Source organism: Rutidosis leptorrhynchoides, chromosome 9 (assembly GCF_046630445.1).
Source record: "Rutidosis leptorrhynchoides isolate AG116_Rl617_1_P2 chromosome 9, CSIRO_AGI_Rlap_v1, whole genome shotgun sequence".
NCBI lineage: Eukaryota > Viridiplantae > Streptophyta > Magnoliopsida > Asterales > Asteraceae > Rutidosis > Rutidosis leptorrhynchoides.
In genome coordinates, this window is record NC_092341.1 from 88,473,752 (window position 1) to 88,483,382 (window position 9,631).

Here is a 9,631-nt window from a genome sequence, read left to right on the forward strand (position 1 = left end):
TCTTCTGCCGACGGTTTTATAAATAATATAATATATTAAATAATTATAAGAATTATTTAAATATTATATTATATTTATGTGCATAGTTGACTTGTAATTTTTAGTCCGTTGCGTCGAGCGTTGAGAGTTGACTCATGTCCCGATTTCGAATTTTCGAACGTCCTTGCGTATAATTTAATATCTTGTACTTTGCGTTTTGAATCTTGTAATTTCGAGACGTTTCTTATCAATAATTGGAACCTCTTTGATTGTATTTTGTACTTTTGAGCTTTTTGGTCGTTTGCGTCTTCAATTCGTCGAATCTGTCTTTTGTCTTCACCTTTTATTATTTAAACGAATATCACTTGTAAATAGAACAATTGCAACTAAAAGCTTGTCTTTCTTGAGGAATAATGCTATGAAATATATGTTCGTTTTTAGCATTATCAGCTACCATACCTCTGGACTAGTAAATCCCTAACCGGTTAGGCTAGGTTAACCGTTTCCAAAGGCTCCCAATCGATTACCCGAGGCATTTCAATATTTTTGTGGTAAATAATGTGCATGTTCTTTTGAAATTTTGGGTATTCTGTCAAACAACGATCGAATCTTAGGTTGGGATGTAACTGTTGGTCATCGATAAGTGGGTGCACAATTCTCGGGTGAGGCTGAAACTGACGATAATGAGCGTAAAATAGTGGTTCCGGCTCATAATATAGAATGTGTTGATCATAATGTTGTTGTTGTTCAGGTTGTGGTTCCGGTTGTGGTTCTTGATCAGGTTCTTGTTTAGGTTCTTGTTCATGAGGTCTAGACGATGAAGCACCGTCTGTATCTGTATTTCTCTTTTTGCTTCCCCATCTGTGAGAAAGAATTCTCAGAGACCTGCTTTAGCCGACTCATAGGAGAGTCGTTCGATTTTGTTTTCCATAGCTACATAGGCGTAACCTCGATTCTTCAATAACTTTTCTTCTAAACATATGAACGGTCCTTCTCTGCATAAAGTAACGAACTCGGTATTGGAATGTGTTTGATTGTTCGAATATTTCCCTTCGTGTGACCATTTTCCGCATTTATGACATCTTTCAAGGTGTCGTGCTCTTCTTTTTGTTGCGGATTTTGATTTTCCTTTACCAAAATGTGTCTTATAATGATTCTTCCTGAGTTCTTTCCTTACTTCGTTCATTTTTCCTCTTATGAATGATACCAGTTCACTCGGGAAGATGTTATTATTACGTTTAGTAACCATAGCGTGTAGTAGTAGACCATGGTTTAGATAAAAGGAATTCTTCATCTCGTAAAACCTAAAAGAAATAAAAATTCAGAATAGAGGGAGAAGACTAGTTCTTTAGGGTCTGTTAGGGAAACACCATTCGGATTCCATTCTCGAGAACTACATGAAAACAGAACATCTAACTCTAACAGAAATACATATTACCCTTAAAAAATTCAAATCTTCCCACACTTAGTTAGCTGTGGTATCGAAATTGTGATTAACTTCTTCTTCAACTTCCATTGGACTATCTATGTAATGTTTAACTCTATGACCATTAACTTTAAATTCAATCCCTTTTGAATTTATTAACTCTATTGTTCCGTATGGGAAAACTCTTTTGACTATGAATAGTCCAGACCATCTTGATTTCAATTTTCCAGGAAATAGCTTGAATCGTGAATTGAAAAGAAGAACTCTGTCTCCTTCCTTGAATTCTTTTGAACTTTTGATTCTTTTATCATGCCATTTCTTTGTTGTTTCCTTATAGATTAACGAATTTTCATATGCCTCGTGTCTTAATTCTTCTAATTCGTTTAGTTGACTTAACCGTAGACGTCCAGCTTCATGTAAATCAAGATTACATGTCTTCAAAGCCTAAAATGCTTTGTGCTCAATTTATACTAGAAGGTGACATGCTTTTCCATAAACAAGTTAAAAAGGTGTGGTTCCAATTGGAGTTTTGTAGGCTGTTCTAAATTCCCAGAGTGCATCCTCCAATTTCATGGACCAATCCTTTGGATTCGATCCTACAGTTTTTTCTAGTACACGTTTTAAAGCTCGGTTGGTATTTTCAACTTGTCCACTTGTTTGTGGATGATAAGCAGTGGAGATTTTATGAGTTACTCCATATCTTTTGAGAACTTTCTCAAGTTGATTATTACAAAAATGAGTACTCTGATCACTTATTAAATCTTTCGGTGTTCCAAACCTTGCAAAAAGACGTTTAAGAAGTTGACTACAACTCGTGCATCGTTAGTTGGGAGAGCATGTGCTTCCGCCCATTTAGATACATAATCAACGGCAACGAGAATGTAGAGATTATTATGAGATTTTGGAAATGGACCCATAAAGTCAATACCCCAAACGTCAAATACTTCACATACTTGAATGACATTTTGTGGCATTTCATCACGTTGACTTATTTTTCTGGCCCTTTGACAAGCATCACAGGATTTACAAAGAAGGTGTGCGTCTTTGAAAATTGTAGGCCAATAGAATCCAGCATCCTAAACTTTTCTTGCTGTGAGTTGAGGCCCACAATGCCCTCCTATTGGTCCTGTGTGACAATGGTTTAAGATTTGACTAGCTTCATCTCCGAATACGCATCGGCGTATTATTCCATCGGGACAACTTTTGAATAAATTTGGATCTTCCAAAAATAGTGTTTTATATCACTAAAGAATTTCTTTCGTTTTTGGTACGACAACCCTTTTTCAAGGAATCCACATACTAAATAGTTTGCATAGTCTGCAAACTATGGAATTTCATTATAATCGATCTTCAATAGATATTCATCAGAAAAGTTGTCTTGTATGACTGATTCATTTAGAACTTCCAATTCGGTATTTTCAAGACGAGAAAGATGATCAACCGCGAGATTTTCTACTCCCTTTTTGTCTCGGATCTCAATATCGAACTCTTGTAAGAGTAAGATCCAACGGCTTAATAGTGGTTTGGCATCTTGTTTTGAAAATAGGTATCTAAGAGCAGATTGATCAGTATAGACCACCGTTTTTAGCTAGAACGAGATATGAACGAAATTTGTCAAAAGCAAAGACAATAGCAAGGAGTTCTTTTTCAATAGTTGTGTAATTCGTTTGTACTCCTTGTAACGTCTTACTAGCGTAATAAATAGGTTGAAATCGTTTTTCAATCCTTTATCCTAAAACGGATCCCATTGCAAAATCACTTGCATCGCACATGAGTTCAAATGGTAGATTTCAATTTGGAGTTATCATGATCGGCGCATTAGTGAGTTTTTCTTTAAGAATATTAAAAGATTTGATGCATCCATTCGAAAAGATGAATGGAGCATCCTTTTCTAGGAGTTTATTCATAGGAGTGGCAATTTTAGAAAAGTCTTTTATGAAACGTCGGTAAAAACCGGCATGCCCTAGAAAACTCCTAACTCCTCTAACATTGGTGGGATGTGGAAGTTTAGCAATTACATCTACTTTAGCTCTATCCACTTTAATTCCTTCCTTTGAAATTTTATGACCAAGAACGATGCCTTCTTTAACCATGAAATGGCATTTCACTCAATTAAGAACTAGATTTGATTGCTCGCATCTAATAAGCATTCGTTCAAGATTAACTAGACATGTTTCAAAAGTATCACCGAAGACTGAAAAGTCATCCATGAAAACTTCCATGCATTCTTCTATCATGTCATGAAAAATCACCATCATGCACCTTTGAAAGGTTGCAGGGACGTTGCAAAGTCCAAATGACATGCGTTTGTAAGCAAAAGTACCATAAAGGCACGTGAACATGGTATTCTCTTGGTCCTCGGGTGCGATTGGAATTTGAAAGTATCCGGAGAAACCGTCAAGAAAACAATAGTAACTATTTTCGGCTAATCTTTCCAACATTTGATCAATGAAAGGTAAGGGAAAGTGATCTTTTCTGGTGGCGTCATTTAGTTTTCTATAATCAATACAAACACGCCATCCTGTTACAGTCCTAGTAGGAATAAGCTCATCTTTTTCATTTGTGATGACAGTCATGCCACCCTTCTTAGGTACACATTGAAATGGGCTTACCCATGGACTATCAGAGATTGGATAAATTAAACCTGCATCGAGCAGTTTAATAATTTCTTTCTTAACAACATCTTGCATATTTGGATTTAGTCTTCATTGGCATTGCACATATGTTTTATGACCTTCTTCCATAAAGTTTTTATGTGTGCAATACGAAGGACTTATGCCTTTAATGTCATGAATCTTCCATGCAATAGCTGGTTTATGAGCTTTTAGCACAGAAATGAGTTGAGATTTTTTATTTTCCGTAAGTGAATATGATATTATTACAGGTAATTCAGATTCACCATCTAAATAAGCGTATTCCAAATGGTTTGGAAGTAGCTTTAACTCTAATATCGGTGGTTCTTCTATCGATGATTTGTATCGATATCTGTCTTCCTCTTTTAACATTTGAAGTTCTTCTGTTGTTGGTTCGTATTCATTAGCCATGAGTACGGCTAATATTTCAGCTTCATCAATTGGTTCAGTTCCTTCTCCTAAAGAACATTCTCCTGTTCCTTGTAATTCTAGAAATTCTTGTAATAATTCTGCTTGTGAATCTATAGTTTGAATGTAATAACATATATCATCTGCAGATTGCGGTTGTTGCATGGCTCTATCAACAGAAAAGGTAACACTCTCGTCCTCTATACTTAGGGTCAGTTTCTTACCAAACATGTCTATTATTGCTTTAGCCGTGTTTAAGTATGGTCTTCCTAATATAAGAGGAACTCGAGAATCTTCTTCCATGTCCAGAATAACAAAGTCTACTGGAAATACTAAAGTACCAACTTTAACTAGCATGTTCTCCATTATCCCTCTAGGATATTTTGCTGATCGATCGGCTAGTTGTATGCTTATTCATGTTGGTTTCAATTCTCTGAGGTCTAGTTTAGCGTATAGTGAATACGGCATTAAATTTATACTAGCAGCTAAGTCTGCCAATGCTTCTATTGAACTAAGACTACCCAGAAAACATGGAATTATGAAACTTCCTGGATCAGAGAGTTTTTCTGGTAGTTTATTCAACAGCACTGCAGAACAATTAGCATTCATTGTAACAACCGAGAGTTCTTCCATTTTCTTTCTATTTGTGATTAGATCTTTCGGGAATTTAGCATATCTTAGCATTCCTGAAATCACATCAATGAAAGGAAGATTGACATTTATTTGTTTAAACATATCCAAGAATTTGGATTGCACGGCTTCAAGTCTTTCTTTTCTCATTTTACTTGGGTAAGGAAGTGGTGGTTGGTATGGTTTAACATAAGGTTTTGCCTTAACTGTGTTATCTTCATTAACCTTTTTCAACTACCGGTTCTGTTTCCTTCTCTTGCTCAGGCTGTGATGCCTGTGTAGTGGGAATAGTGTCATCAGAAATTACAGGTATTTCAGGTGGTTTAAGTGTAATACCACTTCTTGTGGTAATGGCTTTAGCTGTTTCATTCCGGGAGTTAGCATTTGTATCGCTAGGTAGACTCTCTGGTTTTCTTTCACCTATCAACCTTGCTAGGTTACTTACTTCTTGTTCCAGATTTTGAATTGAAGCTTGTTGATTTCTAAATGCTTGAGCATTTTGTTCATTGGTTTGTTTCTGAGATGTGAAAAACTGAGTTTGAGATTCAACTAGCTTCGACATCATATCTTCTAAATTTGGCTTTTTATCATCGATTTGTGGTGGTTTATTTGGAAAAATAGGTCTTTGCTGGTTGTAAGTATTATTAGATACTTGTTGATTGCTAGGACCTTATTGGTTGTTGTATGGAACATTTCGGTTATAATTCTGATTTTGATTGTAGTTCGGTCTTGGCGGTTGATAATTATTTTGATAATTATTTTCAGGCATTTGGTTCATGTATGAAACATTCTCTCTTTGTTCCATTGTTTGTTCAATACTGAGATAATCTTTTGTCAAATGTGGTCCTCCACACTACTCACAACTAATTCGTATTGCGTGAATATCTTTAGTCATCTTTTCCATTCGTCTCTCGAAAGCATCTAACTTTGCGGAAATGGAATCAAAGTCATGGCTAGAATCGGCTCTAGCCGCTTTAGATGATCTAACGATGTCTTTTTCTTGATGCCACTCATGTGAGTGGGAGGCTGTGTTATCAATAATTTTATAAGCTTCAGTTGCGGTTTTCTTCATAATGGAACCACCAGCTACTATGTCGATGTCTTTTCTTGTAGTAATGTCGCATCCTTGGTAGAATATTTGTACTATTTGATAAGTGTCTAAACCATGTTGAGGACATCCTCTCAACAACTTTTCAAATCTTGTCCACGCCTCATATAGAGTTTCATTTGGCTTTTGTGTGAACGTAACAATTTCTCCTTGAAGTCTCACGGCTTTAGATGCCGAAAAGAATCTTTTAAGAAATTTCTCAACTAAGACATCCCATGTGTCAATCGCCCCTTCAGGTAACGATTCTAACCAATCTTTGGCTTCTCCCTTTAAAGTCCAGGGAAATAACATGAGATAGATCTGTTCATCCTCAACTTCTCTGATTTTGAATAGAGTACAAATCCTATTAAAGGTACGAAGATGTTCGTTTGGATCTTCCTTCAGCGTACCACTAAATTGGCACTGATTAGTTACCATGTGTAGGATTTGTCCCTTGATTTCATAATCTGGCGCATTAATGTCTGGTTGAGTAATTGAATGACCTTGGCCCGTGCGTGTAGCCCTCATTTGGTCCTTCATACTTAGAGGTTCCTGATTTTCCATAATTGAGTTTGTTGAATCTGAATCGCTAGAGGATTCTGATTTAATGGTTTCTTCCTTGACAATCTCTGGTTGTATGATTGGTGGTTCCGGAGGAAATATTAATGGTTCAGGATCTCTGAATTGTCCTTGAATATCCTCCGGGTTCTCAATTGTGAGGTCGGGTTCAAAAAATGGATTATCGGAAATTTGAATTGGAGAACTTGGTCGACTAGATGATGATTCTAAAGAAAAATCAACGGCGACGATATTGGCTAGATGTCTTGATCGAGTTACAGGTGGTGAACGTATGAAAGGTGGTGAACGTTTTACTCCGTGCATTCACTGAATATCCTATTAGTTATAAAAATAAAAAATTATATAAGTTATCAAATTAATAGACTTTTCTGATTTTTCTCACGTTTCGAATAGCCAATAGATACAGCAGGTAGCTATGACCCTTTAAATCGGAAGCCCACAACTCGCCACTAACAAATCCAACTATTACTACGAACCAAAAAATTTTGGATGTCTATCAATTTAACCAATTAAAATAATTTTTTCGTCGAAATTTTGAAGATAAAATCTATGTCCTAAAACCTAGAGCGTAGAAATGAGAAAGAAAAAGAGTGCGTCGAAAAAGGTCGAAAAATAAAAAGTCAAAAAATAAAAATAAGAAAGTAGAGCATCGAAACTTAAAAGTCTAAAAACTAAAAATTAAAACTTGCGTCTAAAGGTATTAAAACTTAAAAGGAATTCTAAATCCAAAAAGGCAATAACTTAAAAAGTACTAAAATTTATTTAAAACTAAAGCGATAAGCGACGTCGTAAAATTCTAAAGCGCCTAAATCTTAATCTAAAGAAAAAGCACTTAAGGGATTTTACGGTAAAGCCTAAAAATTTAGAAATATAAAATTACTACGGCAAAAACTAAGTTTAAAACTAGTTACGAACGATAAATTACAAATTACAAATTAAACGTTAAAAATATACAATTTATAAAAAGATATAAAAATGATAAAATTACTTATATTTATAAAAATGTTATTTTTATATTATTATTTTATAAAAGTATTAATTTATATATTAATAAAACTAATTAACACTTAAATTAAATAAAACTTAAACTAATTAATATTTGAATAAAACCCTAATCTAATTAATTAATAATAATAATAATAATAATAATAATAATAACCGTAACCCTAATCCTACTGTACGAGGTTCAGACCCTGTCAACTTACCTCATGCGAACGCATGAGTTTTCTACACTGCAGCCATGCGATCGCATGGCTTGCAGATTCAGATAAGATGCAGGCTCAGATTTTGCAGGTTCACCTCGTGTAATTTTTTTTTTTACTTTTTACTTTATAATCTTTACCAAATTAATATAAGTAATATTTATAATCTTATATTTTTAAGAACTAAAAAAATACTTTTATACTTTATATAAAAAAATATATATTTTCTTTTTATTTAAACACTTATATATATATATATATATATATATATATATATATATATATATATATATATATATATATATATATATATATATATATACACTATTTTTTATATTTTTGTATTTTTATGTTTAAAACTTCTTATATTTTAACAAAAATAGATTAAAAACTAAATATATTTTTTGTAGCGTTTCGCTTTTAGTGTTGTTGAGTTCCCCGGCAGCGGCGCCAAAAATACTTGATGTGTGCGAGGTGTAGTACGAAATAGATTATATTTTACTAAGAAATACTATTAAATACGATACAATTTACACAAGTTATTTATTTATTTATAGAATGGATATACCTAAACCTTGCTGCAACACTTATAGGCAGTGTACCTAATCGTAGAGTAGTGTAGTTTTTAGTAAGTCCGGTTCGTTCCACAGGGAGCTAGCTGAGTTTAACGCTATATATATTTTAAACTATATTTGTATAAATATAAATATAAGTAATATTATTATTATTATTATAAAAGGGGAGTTTTACCGTTTAGTGACCGGTTTGTCGATTTTATGTCTTAAGTCACAATTAAAACCTAATGTAAAATACTAAATATAAATACAACTTAATTTAAAGCGTAAAGTAAATGACGATACATAAAAGTACGATAATTAAAAGTGCGATAATTAAAATGACGATAAATAAAAGTGCGATGAGATATAAAATAAAGGAATTATGCTTATTTAAACTTCCGTAATCATGATGTTCGACGTGTTGATTTTAATTTATTACCATGGGTTAATTGTCCTTTGTCCTGGATTATTCGATATGTCCATCTGGTTTTTGTCCATAACTGTCCATTGGTCATAAATATAAAGTGCGAGTGTCCTCGTCAGATTAACCTTATACCCGAAGTCAAATATTCCAACTAATTGGGGTCTTAAACTGTAATAAGGTCTTAATACTTTGTTAATGATTACACCAGGTTATCGACTGCGTGTAACCCAAGGTTTTAATATTTATTAACAATTACACCAAGTGTCCTTGTATGTAATCCACCTCTGTTTTAATGAGTCCATTGACTATTAATCCATTCCCGTGTCCGGTTAAATGAACGATTATTAGTATTTGTAAATATCCCGCCCATCGTGTCCGATCGAGTGTATGTGATTAATTATAATTACCTCAAATTGTAAATCTCTATATTAAATTAACGAACTATCATTCAGTTAAACAAATATAAAGCCCATTAATAGCCCATAATCTAATTTCCACAAGTGTCGGTCTTTTGTCCAAACCCCAATTATGGTCCAAAGCCCAATAATCCAGTCTTAATATTTAGTCCAACATCACGATTACTTCAGCTTAAATAAACATAATAATAATTTAGCTACGAGACATTAATTTAAAAAGGTTGAACATAACTTACAATGAGTATTAATCGCATAGTGTTACACGGACAGAATTTCGACTTACAAACTTA

The 9,631-nt window shown here is 33.8% G+C and overlaps 1 non-coding gene across 1 annotated transcript; it reads left to right on the forward strand.

Moving 5' to 3' along the window:
• Positions 1-6,236: 6,236 nt before the first annotated feature.
• On the forward strand, positions 6,237-6,343 carry LOC139869856 (small nucleolar RNA R71). The gene has a single exon (XR_011766430.1). It is a non-coding gene; the product is annotated as a small nucleolar RNA R71 (small nucleolar RNA).
• The last annotated feature ends 3,288 nt before the right edge of the window (positions 6,344-9,631 follow it).